This window comes from Pinus tabuliformis, chromosome 1_2, assembly GCF_031772625.1.
Source record: "Pinus tabuliformis cultivar Carrire ecotype Pingquan chromosome 1_2, CPIR1, whole genome shotgun sequence".
NCBI lineage: Eukaryota > Viridiplantae > Streptophyta > Pinopsida > Pinales > Pinaceae > Pinus > Pinus tabuliformis.
The window spans coordinates 943,034,976-943,053,951 of record NC_142298.1 but is presented as its reverse complement, the minus strand read 5'-3'; positions in this window follow the sequence as shown (position 1 = coordinate 943,053,951).

The following is an 18,976-nucleotide window of genomic DNA, read 5'->3' as shown; positions in this document are numbered from 1 at the left end:
GGAAGACCGAACCATAACCAAAATTTCACTCTTCATAGAGAGGCATGGGATAACATAGTGTTAAAAAAGCTAAATAAAATTATGCATATACTGAAAAGTAGGTCGAACTGGCCACTGAGATAGATTGTAATGCTAGAAAAAAAAAGCTTGAGCATGACATAGGATTAAGCAGAGGGAGTTGAGTCCATGGCTACAACCTGAATGCGATCCTCAATGTTGCTAAGGGAGGAATACCAACGTGTTTCTCTATGCGATCAAGGCGTTGATCCAGGTCTCTCATATGACGATGCAAATGCTCTAAAGAGTGATGGATGTTTGCTCAATGATTAAAATGATCCATCAAGATTTTGCTAAGGAGAAACTTCATATGTTGGTATATTCAATGGTGTACATGTATTGGTCGAGACAACCACATGTGTGTCCAACATCCCACACCCATTCTGTCAGTTCTGTAAGAACCTCTATGTCCAAGAGCTAATGCCACTGGGAGGATCCTTCTTACTCCATATGGGTGAGCTCCTCCTGGATGGGGCCTAAGGTGAGATTCTAAAACTTGGCAGTTGTTTCCTCTAGATAGTGGTGAAGACATGAGTGTCCCTAAGAGGCTTGGTCTTAGTAATAGGTTGCTCCCTGATGAACACATGTATGCTAATAAGACATGTTGAGAAAACCAATATGGATTTGAAAAAAGACTGGAAAAGGGGAAAAGTTACAAGAGAAATGCATAAGATGAGGGCCACATGTAGAAAGGAGAGTCGGGAGGTTGGGCAATAAGGGAGGTCTAGCGAAGGAGAAAACAACTAGTGGTCCATGAAAATGATGACCTCGCTTGCTCGGGAGAGAAAATAAAGACACAATGCAACTAGAGAAAATTACAGAGGGAGACAAACAACCACGGGGGATAAACAAGAGAGAGAACACAGAAGCACAAGAGCTAGCATAGAAGTGCAAGAAGAGAAACAAGTAAAAATAATACCACAAAGATACCAGTAAAGAATTTAAAAATGAAAACAATGACCAAGCTAAGGAAGTTATTCAAACCAAAAACTGTCAAGGGCGCTCCCATAAGAAGTGTCCAACATCTAGATAAACCTTTATCATTCATGCACGGGGAGTCAAAATCAATGGCAATGCCTTAAACATCGAACCTACAAGGAGAGGGAAACAATCGAGCCAATCCTCTACCCTAGACCAAGAATTGGAAATTGCTACTGAGACTCCATATTGAGAGGGAAAGCTACATAATTTTAAAGTGGAAATTATATGCCAAGGACAAAAGGGTAAGGCTCGAGAAGGTGGGTTGGCTAGTGATCCCAATTTAGAATAGTGAGAGTTGAGACTGGAGTAGGAGGTTGGGAGGTCTGGTACCCAACGTCACTAAGTGAGGATTACATCATGAGAGAGAGCACGATAAGCAACATTCGAGTAGGAGTGGTTGTCACATGAACAAAGGCCCGACGAGCAGCTTAGCAAGACGATAGACATTCAAGACAATTGATATAATTAAATATTCATGATAAATGCAATCAACTTGCATGAAGTGAGGCATCAGGATAAAGAGCACCATAAAACTCCTTATGGGGGCATGTTACCACGTCCCCTACCTGCTTGGCTAGGTGGGGTGGTCCTCCCCCATCCCTCCCCCCCGCCTTTGCACCATAAACACCCCATCTAAGAAATCAAATTTATAAAATTATTAAAATTTGATATTCTCTTTTTTTTTATTGGTTGATAAATTAATTTGACAATATACTCTTGCTTTAAGGAAAATTGTCATAAATTAAAATTAAAATAAATTTTAAAAATCAAGAAATTGCCACTTAGATCTTAACTACATTTGGTGGAGAAAATGACAATGACGACCATTATGTAAAATAATTGAATGTTACCATTCACTTCCATGTAGACTAGCTAAACTACTCTACAAAGCCCACTACATTGATAAAGATGTTTGTGATAGCGTCTATCAAAATAAAATAATTACACATTATCATTTATTTTCACACAAACAAGCTACACCACAGAACGTTGTGAATATATGTATATTTCTCATATGGAATATATAACATTTTACCCGTGAAAAAAAAGAAGTTACACTACCATAGGCATTAACATAAGCAATGCATTACATTACCCACTATACCAAATAACATCTATTCACACATGAACATGATTAAGATTATATATAATAGACTTTGTTGTTGGAATTCATACCTATTTGAAAAAGTGTAATTTAATGATTTAACATTTTTCATGTTTTTTGGACATATTTTTTATTATCTATTATGTCCATAATTTGACAGGGATTTCATTGAATCGTAAGTCTGAGCTATGTAATTTACACAATATGAGTGCTCTAAGAGTTTTGCAAGGTGTTGAATCTATTTATGCATTCAAAAACACATTTTAAATAATGAAAAATCATAATACATGAAAACACATTTTAAATAATGAAAAATCATAATGCATAAAACACATTTTAAATAATGAAAAATCATAATCTCTTTAAAAAATTTACCAGATTTTCACCGAAAAACCAAAATAGTGAATAATTAACCTTAATATAAAATTTCCCTATTTCTTCCACATGATTCTTTTTGCAAACAACCCAAACTTTGTAGAAATAAATTGAATTGTTTGAAAAACTATGGGTCCGAAAATTGTATTGAATAGTATTCCAAGTGAAGAAGTAGCAGATATCTTAGTTCACAAGAAGAATTCATGTTCATGTTGGAGAAAAAAGAATGAAGAGATATTATTGCTATATGAATTTGACAAATGAAATGAGAGAGTAAAATTGAACTGATTTTAAGCTAGTGAATGCATATTGATATGATTTTTCAGTCATCTCCCTTTTCATTTCTCTCCCTTTGCAACACAACAAACCACTCTATTATATAAACAACTAAACCAGGGAGATACCCCCTCTATAGGACTTCCATTGAAAATAACTTTCATACATTCTTAGAATGTCAGTTTGCATCCCGTGTCTGGAGTGGCATATGTATTGCACTAAAATTTCCTTACAGACACTTTGGAAACATGGTTGATTGTTATTTATGGTGGCTACAACACGACACAAAGGTAAGAGTTATTCCCTTTCTCATCACCTGGGAAATATGGCGTGCTAGAAACAGGCTTATCTTTGAAGGGATTCTGGTAAACTCTCATTTTATTATACACAAAGTTCTACTTAGTCTACTGGAGGTCAGAATCCCAATCCACATGATAAAGGATAGATCTCACAAATTTGCTCCCAATGCAATTCATTTTCCAGTCAGTTACTTTGACGACATTGCTCATAATTCAAATTGTGGTTGTGGTGTTTGGCTTCAGGTGGACCATATTTGCCAGTACAGGTTCCATTGGAATGGTGGATATGGTACAAACATGAGGGCAGAAACTTTGGCTCTCTGGGGCCTGTTGTGGATTTCCAGGCAGTTGTGTATTGATACTTTATTTATGTATGGGGACTCACAAGTCCTCATCAATGGCTTAACGAAAAACTCAGATTTCTCCCCCCCACATCTTTCAACGTGGATCACCTAGATCAAATTTCTCAGTGGTACCTTTACATCAATCACTTTCCAACACATATATCGCGAGAAGAACCAGGTTGCAGACTTGCTGTCAAAGCATGGGATTGTTGATTATTTTGGTACCATACATTACACTTATCTGGAGGGAGAGACAATTTCGGCTGAGGGATCCTTTCCCCTCCCATAGCTCCTAATTTTGAATTTTCTTATTATATCTATGCTAAGTTTATATGGTTATGCTCTTTCTTTTTGACACAGTCAATTATGGCAGATGCCACTATCTCAATCATGGCGGTTATTGACGTTGATAACATATTTTTAAATATGAAAGGATATGTATATATCTATTTCTTGGTCTCCTGATAGAAACATTTTGAATATGAAAGTTTATATGAACCGATGCTTTTTTCATATATATATATATATATAAATAATAGAACAACAAGATCCAAGTCAAAGAATTCCCAGTCCTCCGACATACACTGAAAAGAAACCTTTCAATCACATGACACACTAGCATTTATTATGGTACTTAGCACATGACAGTCAATTAAAGTTTTTTTTTGAGTGAAAGCCACATGTCCATGTGCCGTATGTAAAAACCTAGAAAATCTGTTAATGTCAGTGAAATAAGAAATGCAAAAAACCTACATATAAGTTGATTTGAACTACAACAAATTCATCATCACATTGAATTTGAAATTAATCAAGAAGTAAGATAATGATAAATCCAATTGTTGGGTTGGTGGATTAACAATAAGATGAATAATCCAATTGCTAAATTTTTGTTACCCAACATTCATATTAAAAAAAAAATTGATGATCTCAATATTTAGATTAAAATAAATATAGGTTAAATTATTAGTTTTAATTTGTGATATGTATTCTTAAAATAATATAAATAATTAAAGAAGAATTATAATGAGTTATTATTATTATGGTTTGTAAAAAAAAGATTTGTATAGAGTATGAATTGAACTAAAACAAATTTGCATCTTGAATTTGAAATCTAATTTAGAGATAAATGATAAATCTGGTTGTTTGTTTGGATTGAAAATAGATGAAGAATCCAATCGTTCACTATATGTTAACTCAATATTTAGGTTAAAATAAATGTAGATTAGATTAATTTTTTAATTTGTGATATATATTTTAAAATAATATAAACAATTAAGAGAACTATCTTGATTATTATTAATATGGTTTATAAAAGTGAATTTTGGATATTAGTTTTTTTAAAGTAAAAGTCATAATGTAAGCAATCCTTGTTGCTACAAAGATTTCATGTAGTGTTTTTATGGACATTTTAGTTAATGGTCATTAAGGTAGTTTGATTATGTTAGGTTGAACTTGTCTTATTTAATTTCAAAAACAAAATCCAAAGATAATTCACACCCTACAACGATGAGGGACATAATTATTTAGGTCGTGGCATCAGTTGTAGTGAAACCTACAAACAAGGACAAATACACTAGACTATTGATTCATCTAGTAATTGTGCACTTAAGTTAAGATGGAGCTAAATTGTACTTGCATGACTTGTAGCTAAGCATTTTTTGGTTTGAGGTAGTTCGTGGCTTCAAAAATCGACCTATAACTAAGGGTTGAATTATCTTAGCCAGATTGTGGGCTTGAAACATTGATGGGAACAATAAAGACTAAAGTTGACTAAATAATTGAGATTAGAGTTGATAGTATATGGTCATGAATCAAGCGAAATGGAGAGGGACTAAAATGAATGCAATCCAATAGGATTTAGAGCAAGCAACACCGACTGAGGTAGAACAACAAGACTTAAAGGAAATGAGAAAAAGTGAATACTCAAAAATAACCTATAAGATTTATATCAAAGATCGAGAGAACCCACAACTTGTAGTGGGGAGGGACATAAATTGTTATGGAACCAGCTCAAGAAAAGATAGAAAAGTTAGATCAACGCCTTAGAATTCAGCCTCTTCGAGGGGGAAACCTCCTTTACATTACATAAATGAACAATTCTTGGATCATACAAATGAAAAGACCTCCTTTCTATATATAGGAGTCTAAGGGGTCATAACATAATCAAAGCCGACATAACAATAATAATGTAAAGGCACAATAATAACAATAGTGGGCTTCTATGGGGCACAATAGTAACAATATGGACACTACATGGGTACATCAATATAATAAGTGGGTTGTACTAATAACAATAAGGGGTTACACTAGTAGTATAGGGCCCTAACATGCCCCTCTCCTTCAAAAAGCGTTGTCCTCAACGCTTGAGTAGTTCTTGATGCTTCTGTATAAAATTCTTGTCCTCCCATGTGGAATCTTCAACGGTAAGTTCTTCCACTTGATGAGATACTCTGAAATTGATCGATTTCGTAGCTGTCAGGTTCTTTTTTCTGTGACTGCTCCAGGTCCCAATATGATTTTTCCTTCCTCTTCAATTTCTGGCAATATTGTTTGAATTGGGATCTTTTGCAACTTTTGAATAAGTGGCCATACTTTTTCGTCATTCTTCCATTCATCCCTTGCTTCGTTTATCCAATCTGGTTGGATAATAGAAATAGCACAAAACAATGCTTCCACATCCTCATCCTTGAAGAGTCTTCCCATTCGGTAAGGTTTCCATTTTTTAAGTGCATGTAGTATTGCCAACATTTCCTTCTCATAAATATCTTGCTTGAGATGTAGCAGTAAAAATACCCAATCACCTACATCAAAACATTTTTCACTACGATGTTGATCTACATGTTGTTTCATTTGATTTTGCACCGAAGTGGCGTTATCCTTTAAAAGTTGGAGAACTTGTTGTTGATGCTCGATGTGATCTTTCACTGCTTGAACCTTTTTCTTCTTGATATGTCCTTCTATCTCTAGAGTTTAAGGAGTGGTAATTTCTTCCAATCCTTTACAAGATATGGTCAGATTCATTTCTTGATGCTCGATGTGATCTTTCACTTCTTGAACATTTTTCTTCTTGATATGTCCTTCTATCTTGATAGTTTGAGGAGTGGTAATTTCGACCAATGAATTACAAGATATGGTTGGATTCATTTCTTCTTTCTCGATGTGATCTTTCACTTCTTGCAATTTTTTCTTCTTGATGTGTCCTTCTATCTTGAGAGTTTGAGGAGTGGTAATTCTTGCCAATGCTTTACAAGATATGGTCTGACTCATTTATTCTTTCTCTGGGGTGGGGTCCTAGCGTATATCTTCTTCTTTTGATGTTTCTTGATCATTTTCTTCCTCCTCTTCATATTCTATGTAAAATAATTTCTTCTCAACACACTTATGACCTTTAGTGCATTTGCTATCACAATTGTAACAAAGCCCTTTTTCTCTTTTTTCTTCCAATTGTTGTGGTGTAACCCTTGTAGGTTGTGGAAGGCTAGGAGAAACAACACTTCCATCTTTATAGTTGTGAGGGGTATGCTTGCTGGTTTCCATAATTTTGCTTTCCACTATGTCACAAAGCCCTTTTACTCTTTCCAATTGTTGTGGTGTTGCTCTAAAGAAGGTGTTGCTCTTTGTATCCTCATAATTTGTTATCATTTCCTTTGTGAAAATTGACCACGTAACAAGTTGTTTACGAGAACAAAGCCCTTCATACCATAAAAATTGATCTGGTTCTAAATATGAAGATGCAATACATACCTTTTGTAACAGTGGTACACCATGTAGATCAAAATATTGTTCCATCTGAAGTATCCAATTTACCGGATCCTTACCATCAAACTTCTTCATCTTGCTTTTTCTTGATTTTAGGAGCTCGATCTTGAAACGACTGTAACTCTATACTTTCGGATCTTTAAGTTCTGAAATTGCAACTTGTAGTAGCCCTCTGTGTCCTCTTTCCAATGCCACTAGTATGATCCAAATTGGATTCTCCAAGGAAGAGTTATGCACAATCTCCCAAGATGACCTGATTATAGACTTGTTCAGTAGAGCGAAATTGTACGACGTGCCACGAGTCACTGCTTCGACCTTTGGCTCTAAAAAATATATAAAAGAAACTAAAGTCCGTCCTCTTTTTGTACCTTCTTACGAAATTTCAATCTAATGCTCAGAGCGAAAGTTATGATGATTTTCCCCAGGTCACCAATTTGGAATGTAATTCAGGAGTCTGTAAAAAGAACAACTTCCTTAGATCATATCTCCGCAAGTATAGCGTGAAAAGCTCTGAAATTTGGACCCGAGATTCAGCGCGATCTCTCCTCAAATGGGTTTTGTTTTTAGCTTCTGAAACTTCGCAAAAAAAAATTATAGTGAAAATGACATGATGACCTGTTTGGAGCAGCGAAACCCTAGAATCCAAAGCTCTGATACCAAATGTTATGAAACCAGCTCAAGAAAAGATAGATCAACACCTTAGAATTCAGCCTCTTCGAGGGGGCAACCTCCTTTACATTACATAAATGAACAATTCTTGGATCATACAAATGAAAAGACCTCCTTTCTATATATAGGAGTCTAAGGGGTCATAACATAACGAGAGCCAACATAACAATAATAATGTAAGGGCAAAATAATAACAATAGTGGGCTTATATGGGGCACAATAGTAACAATATGGACACTACATGGGTACATCAATATAATAAGTGGGTTGTACTAATAAAAATAAGGGGTTACACTAGTAGTATAGGGGCCTAACATAAATATTCAGGTCGTGTCATGAATAATAGTGAAACTTCCAAATAAGGAATCCACAAACACATTAGATCATTGATTTGGCTAGAATTTATACACTTGAACTACGATGAAGATGAATTTTACTCGTGTGATCTGTAGTAAAGCATTTTGTGGCTTGAGGTAGTTCATGATTCGAGTAGTTGACTTCATGTCTCGAGGAGTTGATCTATAGCTAAGGGTTGAATTACCCTAGGAAAATTGTGGGATTATAGCCTCAATGGGAATAATAGAGATTCAAGCTAACTCAAGTAATAGAGATCAAGACCAATGGGATATGGCCACAAGCCAGGAGAAATAGGGATGTGATCCAAGTGAAGGTGAGTTGATGGGATTCAATGTAGATGATGCCAATGGAGGTATAATACCGAGACATAGAACATATATAAAAAATCGAATACTTAGTGTTGACATGACTCAAAGCCAACATTCAAGATTTAGAGTAGATATAAAGCTTATTTTGAAAGGAAAACATAGCTTGATGTATTTTCTAGCATGTTTCAAGTTGGTTTCCATGTTTCATGAAGTATTAACATATTCCCTCCTACAACAATTTAAATTTAGACCTTGATCGATTTCGCTTCTAATATAGGTTACAGGTTAAGTAGAATTATAATTGTCCACATTAGCAAGCAAGATTATAAGAGTAGAAATAGTATTAAGATTTTTTTTGACATGAGAGGTAATAAGAGTTCCCATTCTAAATTTCAAATATTTATTTTATACATAGAAATGAAAAAAATTATTTTCCACAACTCATGAACGTTGAAGTAAATAAGTTCCTTATGCTCCACACATGTTTCATATACATTTGTTTTGTCTTTATTGAGGACTAGGAGGTAACATGGACTTCACATGGTAGATCCACATGTAAATAATCTAGGTATCACACATTTGGTAAACATCAATATTGGGTGAATAGTGCACACATAAGTGGATCAAAACCCACCTCCATGTCCTCCTTTTCTAAAGTATCACTGTTCGCTTGGTTAGTTGCAATGGTTGTGTGTAGAGTGCTTCAATATTTATGGTAGGTCAGGAGTTTATGTTGTTGATTTGGGGTTTATGCTGCCTTGGCTTACTATTAGATTGACTAATCTATTCTCTTATCCAATTCTGTTGACTACATTTCTTGTAAAATGGGTGGACTTTCCAACCCTGATGTGAATGGTCATGGCTCTTTTCCCCATGGTAGATTCGTAAAAAGGGAAAATGCAATGCATTCTCTTGATTTGGAACCTCCCATCTCTGTAAAGAAGAACATTAATACCCTTAAGAAAAGAGGGTTAATTGGTAAGTTCATTGGTATTTTCCCCAGTTATCACTCTATTTTGAAATGGACCTCTAAAAATTGGGAAAATCATGAGCCCGTTCACATTTTATATTGTGGAAATGGTTATTTTGCTTCTCTTTTGAAAGTAAAGAGGGCAAGGAAGTTATCTTCTTAGTGGAGTTGGACTAAGCCCACGTCCCTAAACTACTACTCCCACTACTGAGACAACTTCTACTGGGCATGGAACTACTTTTCTTGCTTACGGTAACTATGACTCTGTTCCCTTTACCTATGCTTACTTTCTTGCTACCTACACCTCCCCCTCCTACCTTCCCTTTACATCGTTTTATACCAACTCATACAAAAGCTGTAAACACAATACTTAAATACCCATGTTGCCTTGATCTATAGATACGGGCCTTATATCATGGGCTCTAGGGGAATGTTTGTAGCCCACTGGATTAAAGTTTAACCATACAATGGCAATTTTCTTCTACTCCTATTTAGATTATATTATCATATCTTCCCCTTATTTTCTACGGTGATGGCATTTTCAAATCCATATGTGACAAATTGGGCTGATACATTACTAAAGGACAATAGCTTCTCTTGTGTTAGAATTTGTGTTGAAATGGATTTTGCAAAAGGACTCCCTGAGGCGATTTGGCTGAACTTCGAGGGGTGGTCCCATCTTCAAGTTTTGGATTATGAGCATATTCATTTTAAATCAAATGTTTAACATGAGTATGTGAACTTTGCAAAAATTTGTCCAAAAGCTCCAACATCTCAGTCTCCACCTATCCCTTTTCCATATTCTCAAAGTAATGATGACCAAGGAGCATTGAAAACAATTTTAAGGAAACCTAAGAATAATTCATCTAAGAGGCCTCATTCTAGCGTGTTTGAATCTAATCAACATACTCCCTCCAATAATAGATATGAAGCTTTGAAGTCCTTAGAGTTTGTAGACATATATGAAGAAGATCAATCAAATCTAGATCAAGTGCCTTCAACGAACATTATTTCACCCATTGAGGAAGATACTTCTTCTAAGCATATTAACAAAATCCCTCCTTGATATAAAAAGGAAGAAGAAGATGGTTCAAAGTAAGCGAAGGAGGTCAATCCCTCCTCTTCTTCTCCTTCATATTCAAATGTTCTAAAAAGAAAACAATGATCTCCCCCCTTCCCCCCACCCCCCAACCCCCCCATTAAAAAGAAGCTAAAAATGTCAAAGTAAGAAACCCCCAAAATCTAGTACCTCTCATGGTCTTAGTGGAGTTCATTTTTGGTCAAATCTTAGAAACAAGCAATTTGTAAAAAATCTACTCATGTTCTCAAGAAGCAATAGGATCAAGTCTCATAAGGTTTAGTATTGAATCTCCCATTCTTCTTTTTTTTGTTGGAAGAAGGATGTTTATTTAGAAACATTAAAGAAATTATCTCTAGTATTCATTTTGTTGTACTTCAATTGTGTGTTCTGATCATAGATTTTTTATTAATATAAAATTCTTGTTATGGTTAAAGGAAAAAAAACACCAATATTCATTAATATTGTTAACAAAGTTTTATCATTGCCTCTTTACTCCTAGTGCAACAATCCATTACTACTTATCCTCAAACTATTGGAATGATCTAGGTGGATATTGGTGGCCACCCACCTAGACCTCCATTTAGTTTCATTTGTTTCCTTGTTTATTTCAACATTTATTGTTTTTAGAAGTTTTTCGGGTCGTGAACTTCCTGAGTAGTTTTGACCCCCTAAATGACATTTTTTGAGGTTCGCAGAAGGCCCATAACTATAGGCAAGGGCCTGTAGTACTCAAAGAGACCTTTCCAACAAGGTATCGTGCGCACCAAATGAAGATAATATGACCAAGTTATGACCCCGGGAAGTTGGTTGCCCAACTAACCCCAACGGGGCCCACAAAATCTTGGTGTTACATCTCCTGGGGTTAAGGTTTTGGTTGTTTAGGGTTTTCTCATGTTTTCCAATAATAAATAGGCCCTTGAGCCTCATCAATTCAGAGGCATGTAGCCACCACATCTCTTCTTGGAGATAAGCTACCATCGCCTGAGCTAGTCTTATTTCCATTCTGTTTGTAAGCATATTTCAGTATTTGATATTAATGAAATGAAGTGTTATTTTTGTTGCATCTTTGTGTTTATGGTTATATCTATAATTTGTTGTGTTCTTGTTTAAATTCAAATCGGTGGTATCAAAGCGGTATGCTTGTTCTTTGTTTTTCTTTGCATGTCCCCAACGAGGTCGGGATATAAGAAGTAAGGGCTTGAACCAATCGAACCTTTGCAAGACCATCCTCACAAATCTTGACAGCCTCCCGTGGCAGAAGAAAAGAAAGACGAGGGGCAGGAGATCCTATCAAAATCTTGCTCAAAGAAGACCTCGAGTGAAGAAGGAACGTGATGATGGACAACTTTGCCCAGATCCTTCAGTGACTACCCAGGGCGACATATCTCCTTCCAACAACTACTTTTGAAGCGCGACACCCTTTAAGGTAGAAGTTAACTTTGACATTCCTATATTTGAGGGTCAAATAGATGCAGATGCCGTAGATAAATGGTTAAATCTGCTAGAAGGATATTTTTCTGTTCATGATTTTTCCACCTAGAAAAAAAGATTACTTTTGCTCTTCTCAAAGCTACCCCCCACATCAAGGACTGGTGGGAAACCTACTGCGAGTAGAAGGATGAAAGTATGCCCTCACTATTTTCGACCGCACCCACTTGGGATTCATTCCGGGACGCCATCAAGAAGCAGTAATACCGCATCGGGAGCTATGAGGATAAATACATAAAGTGGACCACACTTCAACAAGGAAGGGAACAATACATGCCATATTTTACCAATGTTTTTCATACACTTTACACGAAGTTGGGTATCAAGGATTCTAAGAAAAATTTGATACTCAAGTACTGCAGTTGCGTACACAAGTACATCCAAGATGAGATGGAGTTCTTGGACATCTCCTCGTTTGGCACGACATACCTATATGTCGTCAAGATTGAGCAGAAGCTTAAACAGAAAAAGCGAGACTTTGGATCTGTGAATCTGAAGCAAGGGAAAGGTGCCCCCAAACCGCAAAGCAAAGGGAAAAGCCAAGGCGAGGCGACCCAGGATAACTTGTCGAAGCCACAAGAAAAGAACAACACCACGAAGACAAAGAAGGACATGGGAAAGTGGTGTGAGTTCCATAAGAGCTCCACTCACAACACAAGTGAGTGTTGGGCCAAACAATCACTGGTGGCCGAGCTAAAGGCTTTTGAGTCCGATGCATGTTCCAACTCTGAGTCAAAACCTGACAAGGGGAATGACAAAGGGAATCAGATCATTGACGCGGAGCCCAATGCCACTGTGGCCACCACCAAGATCTAGAATATTGAGCCTGGAGATCCAGAAGAGGGGGAGTGCCTATTCCACTCACAAATGTGGGTGAAGCATTCTCCGCTGCAATTCATTGTCGACAATGAGAGCCAAAATAACCTCATTTCAGTAGAGGTCATGAAGCATCTAGGCCTACTGACTACAACACATCCACAATCCTACGCCATTGGGTGGCTTCACCAAGGATGATATCTCTGTGTCAGCCAGTACTGATGCATTCCCTACAACATCAAGCCCTTCACAGATGATGTGTGATGTTGCTCCTCTTGAATTTTGTGATGCATTATTAGGACAACCATACTTATGGAAGCGACATTTTTATATGATTCTATACCTCGCTATGTTATTATTTCTTTGGGTACTCAATTATACAGGGTATCAGAGGTAGCCCCACCTACGACCATCTCTTTGATCTTTTCTAAGCAATGCAGTAAGGTCATCTCCCATACTGGGAAAATTGTTTTCTTTCTTATTCGCTCTCAAAGTAAGGGGAAGGTCGTAGCCACGTCCATGGCCCCCGAGAAGGGTTCCTCCAAGTAGCAAAACCAGGTGGATGCGGTCGTGGAAGAACATAGGGACATCTTCTCCTCACCCACAGGGGTACCCTTGCATTGTCAAGTCAAGCATTCACTCGATTTGACTCTTGGAGCACCTCTGCCTAATGGGTCGATATATTGCCACTCCATTCTGGAAAATGAAGAGATCAAACGAAAAATCTAGGAGTTGCTACAAAAAGGGTACATTCGACCAAGTTCCTCACCTTATGCGAGCCCAATTGTATTGGTACAAAAGAAAGACAAAACTTGGAGGCTCTGCATTGATTATTGACATTAAATAAAATCACTATTAGGAACAAGTATCCAATCCCACAGATTGATGACCTGCTGGACCAACTCAAGGGGCCAAGTATTTCAGCAAGATCAATATGAAGTCTGGTTATCACCAGGTTCAAATAGAGCCCACAAATGTATGGAAGACTGCCTTTAAATCCAAGGAAGGCCTTTTTGAATGGTTGGTTATGCCCTTCGGTTTTACAAATTCCCCCGCTACTTTTATGAGGCTAATGGATGACATCTTGTGCCCCTTCACCAACTCATTCGTGGTGGTTTATTTGGATGACATCCTCATCTTCAACAAGAGTTGGGAAGAACACTTGCAACACGTTCGGTAGGTCCTTCAAACCCTTTGGCAACACAAACTGTGTGCCAAATTGGAAACTGCACCTTTGGCATGAGCCAGGTCCAATACTTGGGGTACATCATAAATGAGCATGGCGTGCATGTGGACCCGACCAAGATCCAAGTCATTCGGGATTGGCCAGCCCTGACCACTCTAACGGAGCTTCGTAGTTTTTTTGGGTCTTGCAAATTTTTATCGGAGGTTCGTGTTGGGATTCTCCCATATCACTTGGCCTTTGAGTCAGATTACTAAGGGTAGGGTGAAAGTAAAGTTTTCCTGGTTCGAGTCCTAATAGAAGGCATTCGTTGAGTTGAAGTGCCGCCTCTGCTCTTCACCTGTACTCACATTGCCAGACCTGAAACAACCATTTGAAATTGAGACAGATGCCTAGGACTATGCTATTGATACAATCCTTATCCAACATGGGCATCCAGTGGCCTATCATAGTGAGACACTTTCTGATACAATTCAGAAGTACCCCACCTATGATAAAGAAATGTATTCCATCGTGCAGGCTTGCCGACAGTAGAAGCACTACATTCTGGGGAAGGAGACGATCATTCACACCGATCGCCGACCTCTTCAGTTTATACAAACACAAGGGAAGTTGCAAAATGATTGCCATCAGAAGCCATCTACATATCTGTAATAATTCCACTTGAACATTAAATACAAAAGGGCAGCACCAATCATGTTGCAGATTGCCTCAGCCGATCCCTAGTTGCAACACTAACTACTGTTCTCAACTCTTGTGATCATGAGACCTCTGGATGGCTACAACTATACAAAAATGATCCAGAGTTCACCTCCACATACCAGATGCTAGTAGATGGGAGAAAGTTCCTGATTTTCACCTGTAGGACGCATTATTATGCTACCTGGGCCACATTTGTGTTCCTTCAAGCGAGCGTGCGAAACTGATTTGGGAGGCACACTACCGTTGGATTGCAAGACACTTTGGGGTGAAGAAAACTGTGGCTATACTACAAAAGTACTTCTATTGGCCCAAACCTCGATTGGATGTTGGGAAATATATCAGGCCCCGCACTGCCTGTGCCATTGCCAAGCCATCCATCAAGAAGCAAGGCCTATACACTCCTCTGCTTACTCCGAGCCAACCGTGGGAATCCATCTCCGTGGACTATATGTCTGGCATCCCTTCTAATAAATATGGTAATGACTGTGTAATTGTTGTCGTGGAAAGATTTTCTAAGATGGCTATATTGGCAGCCTGCAAGAAGAGTGTCACAACAGAGGACAATGCCAAACTCTTCTTTGAATGAGTATGGGTACATTTTGGGATCCCGCAGACCATTATATCAGATCGGGATAACAGGTTCCTAAGCACATTCTGGTAAAGTCTCTGGACACTATTGGACACCAAGCTCACCAAGTCGATTGCCTTCCATCCCTAGACTGATGGCCAGATGGAGGTTGTTAACAGGATGATATAGCACATACTCCGCATGTACAACTCCAAGAATCCTTGAACCTGGGATGAGAGTCTTCTATATGTGCAACACAGTTATAATAGAGCTCTACGTAGCTTGACTGATTGCAGTCCCTTTCAAGTGGGTCCAGGATTTCAACTGTTGTGTCCAATTGATGTTGTCATGCCTCAGGCGACTACACAGACAAAATTCACACATGTATCGTCTGAGGCGGATAAAGTGACCAGATTTATTGAATGCATCCAACACATCCACCAACAAGTTCATGACATTCTTGAGAAGTCAAATGCCAAGTACAAGCAACGACATGGTCAACATCGAGTGCCACACAAGTTTCAGGTGAGCGACAAAGTCTGGTTGCATTTGCAGAAAGAATGCCTTACCGAAGCCCATCAGAAGCTCAAACCACTTTGATATGGTCCTTACACCATTACTAAGACTGTTGGAGACAATGCATTTGAGCTCAACATTCCCCCATTCCTTGGTCTGCGCCCAGTGTTCAATGTGGACTGCCTTTGATCATACTTCCCACCATTACTGGACACATCAGACATTGCAGAACAACTCACACCAACAAAGTTAAATACAAAATGCATGGAACATGCCACAACCTCTGAAACTAGATTTGTCCAAGACAGGTCACGTGTCCGAATTCCACGAATCCGACACAATGCGATGGGAATTCAAATCCAAAAATGGGACACGATCGAATCCTGGTCGTGCCCCGATTTTGGGATTTGAATCCCAAAAAAGTGAAACTCGTGGCATAAAAACAACACTGTTCTTTTCATTATTTACCATTTCTCTCATTCGTTTTTGCAAATAGTGAGTTTTGGGCAAGGAGCTAAGGGTTTGGACTGTTCGGCAAGGATATTCAAGAACCAGGTAAGTGTATTTCATCTCTATTTTTTTGCATTTCTATTACAACAATTTGTATATGATTTTTTTTACAAATTTGTGTGCAAATCATTACAGATAATGCACCTGTTTGCAAGGCTGCTGGCATGATTGTGGAAGCTAAATATCCACAAGTGTTTTGGACACCTTTCATTGTCCATTCATTGAACTTAGCACTGAAATCCAATGCTTCTGATGTGCTTTGGATTGGTAACATTATTGAGGATGCACGATATATCCGTAACTTTGTTCAAAATCATATAAATGCCCTCACTATCTACAAGGAGTACAACAATCTATCATTATTGAAGATTGTTGATACACGGTTTGCCTGTTCATTCATCATGTTGAAGAGGTTGAGGGAGGTCAAGACCGCTCTTGGGGCCATGGTTATTTCTGAGTTTTGGTCTTTTTGGAGAAAGACAAATCAAGTAGTCTCTAAAAGAGTGAAGGACACAATGCTAGATGATGCTTGGTGGGAGAGGGTAGATCTAATTATTCGGATCATGGACCCTATAATTTCTTTTCTTCGATTTGCATATACAGACAAACCCATCCTAGGAGAGGTTTATGAGGGATGGGATTCCATGATTGAGTATGTGAGGAACATTATTCTATAGAGTTAGTGCCCCGAGTATGAGACCTCACTAGAGGCCTTTTGTGGTACTATAAAAGATATTCTTGTCAACAGATGGGACAAGAATTGCACACCTTTACATTATTTGGCTCACTCGTTGAACCCAAAATACTAAAGCCATGAGTGGCTAAATGGTGGACCTTCCCGCAGATTCCCTCCTCACATGGATGGTGAAATCTCACAATGGAGGAAAGATGCATTCAGGCGGGTTTTCCAGGATAGAGCATTGCTTGATGAGGTGGAGGATGCCTTTGCAGAGTTTTCCACTGGCACTGGTCGATTTTCAGGATATGATGTGATTAGAGATAGGGGGCTAAGAAGCCCTATTATTGGTGGGAAAATCACGGGGCAACAAGCCCTCCTCTTTAGCAGTTAGCCATGAGGCTCCTCTCTCAGGTGACTTCATCTTCTTGTTAGGAGAGGAATTGGAGCACATATGGGAATTTGTATAGTGTGAAGAAGAGAAAGCTTGAGCAGTCTAGGGCAGAGACAATGGTGTATGTGCACACCAACCTTCGTCTTATTTACAGGCAGAGGGAAGAGTGGTTGAGGGGAAAGACAAAGATGTGGGATGTCTTTCCTGATGATATGGGTCTAGACAATAGTGTTGAGTTGACATTGGCTAACATGGATCTCAATGATCCAGTGCTAGAGCCTGTTAATTTGATGACGATGATATTTTAGAGGGGTCATCCTCCACACCAGCAGATGCAGAGGCGACTATGGATACAAGGGAGGAGGAGGACGCAGAGGAGAGTAGTGGTGACCATGATGATGAGGACATTGACGCTGATTCTGATGATGACTCATGAGTCATGGGCTACCTATTGCCTTGAGGCTTGTATACCTGTAGTTGTTTTATATTTTCTATTTCTATTTGCCATTGGCATTGCACTACCTATGTAACACATTTTTATTTGATGACTTAATGAGAAAACTACAACTGTCAACGTTTTTATCTTACTATCTTGTAAGTTGTCTTTCATTTATGAATCATGATTTATGTGACATGTATTTGAATTTTGTATGTACTATGCATGCTATAAGGTTACTAACTTACTTTGTAAACAGTAAAACTAACATCTAGATGAAGATCTATGTTTGAAATCAATGTATTTGTATCATTAATGAGAATTTGTGTAAGAAATATCTAAATTTTAATATATATATATATATATATATATATATTTTGGTTCACGGACACCTTCGGTCAATGGGTGGCGCTACGTCCACTGGAAAAATCTAGGCTTGACGCCCCGCGGCCTACTGCAAGACCTGACCCCAAGAGCTTTCGGGAATTGATCTTGTGACCTCCCATCTGGCGAGGCCTCGTCTTGACCGATTGGGCTAACCCTTTGGGATATATATATATATATATATATATATATATATATATATATATATATATATATATATATATATATATATATATCTATATATATATATATATATATATATATATATATATATATATATATATATATATATATATATCTATATATATATAATAATAATAATAATAATAATAATAATAATAATAATAATAATATATAACGAATCCTACGTGTCCTGTTCTGGGGGGTCAACGTGTCTGAATCCGCCACTCGAATCCCCGTACCCTACAAATATTGAATCCCCGTGTCAGGTTACTTAGGCCACAACTGATCGAATTATGGACACATAGGTCAAGAACACTCTCTAGTAGAAGATCCAACCATATCGGGTTGTCAAAGCTGGGCAACTCCTGCACCAAGGCAAGTGGCACACCAGGGACCAGGTTCAACAGAAATTTCTTCACCTCATGGAGGCTTTGCATGCAATGGGGACCATTGCTTCCTAAGGGGGAGGAATGATCAAGGTGGATATTGGTGGCCACCCACCTATCCCACCTAGACCTCCGGTCAGTTTCATTTGTTTC